At 39.9% G+C, this 1,135-nt stretch overlaps 1 pseudogene; it reads left to right on the top strand.

Annotated features, from left to right (window-relative positions):
* The first annotated feature begins 247 nt into the window (after positions 1-247).
* On the top strand, positions 248-879 carry LOC120226142 (annotated as a pseudogene).
* The last annotated feature ends 256 nt before the right edge of the window (positions 880-1,135 follow it).

A 1,135-nucleotide genomic window follows, 5' to 3' on the forward strand; every position in this document is an offset into this window, starting at 1 on the left:
TCACATTTATGTTTTCTCAAAAAATCTTATAAATATTCAGCATTCTGTAGCCATAAAGAAAATAAATTTACAACTTCTTGGGACAGTGGTTTATATTTTAATCATTTTTTCCACCTAATTAGTGGCCCTTATGAACTTCCAATTCTTATAAGAAATTTTAACAGCTCAAATTATACTGGGAGGTAAGAGAAGGGTGGGAATTAATTACAGAAAAAAACACTCAAAGAAATAATCAACTTTGACTCAGATGCGCAGGAAATGCTTCTGGAACCAAAATCACAATGCTGACCAAGTCCAGTTCAAACTTGTATTGGTTGGTGGTAGTGGTACTGGAAAAACCATATTTATGAAATGTCATCTGACTGATGAATTTGAGAAGTATGTAGCTACCTTGGGTGTTGAGGTCCATCTCCTTGTGTTCCGTTCCAACTGAGGACCTATATAGTTCAGTGTATGAGATATTGCTGGTCAGGAGAAATTTGGTGGGCTGAGAGAAGCCTATTACATCTAAGCCCAGTGTGCCATTATAATGTATGATGTAAAGCAAGGGTCACTTACAAGAACATATATAACTGACATAGAGATCTGGTACAAGTATGTGAAAGTATCCGCACTGTGCTCTGTGACAACAGAGTAAACAGTAAGGACAGGAAAGATAAGGCCAAATCCACTGCCTTCCACTGAAAGAGGAACCTTCAGGACTATGACATTTCTGCCAAAAGTAACTACAACTTTGAAAAGCCCTTCCTGCATCTTGCCAGAAAACTATTTGGAGACCCTAACTTGGAGGTTATCTGCACTCAGCTTTGGCAGCGCAGTATGAGCATGATCTAGTGCTGTTCAGACAACTCCCTCCCAGATGAGGATGATGACCTTTGAGAAAGTACGTCTCTAGCCCAGCATCAGAAACCTAGCTTTACAGGCGACTGTCCTCTGATAGCAGTGGTTCAGCATGCGAGCCACTTTATTACAAAGCTGAGGAGAACAGGTGCTTAATCTTTGGGATGCTGATGGAGATGAATGGCTTTCAGAGTGAATGTGGCAGTTTAAAAAGCATCTTCATTTTTGGGGCCTGCATATTTAGCCATTTTGAAACACAGCTGTTTCCTTCCTGCGTTTCATATATTAATCTGCT

This window comes from Hyaena hyaena, unplaced genomic scaffold (assembly GCF_003009895.1).
Source record: "Hyaena hyaena isolate Hyena2069 unplaced genomic scaffold, ASM300989v1 scaffold_1607, whole genome shotgun sequence".
Lineage (NCBI taxonomy): Eukaryota > Metazoa > Chordata > Mammalia > Carnivora > Hyaenidae > Hyaena > Hyaena hyaena.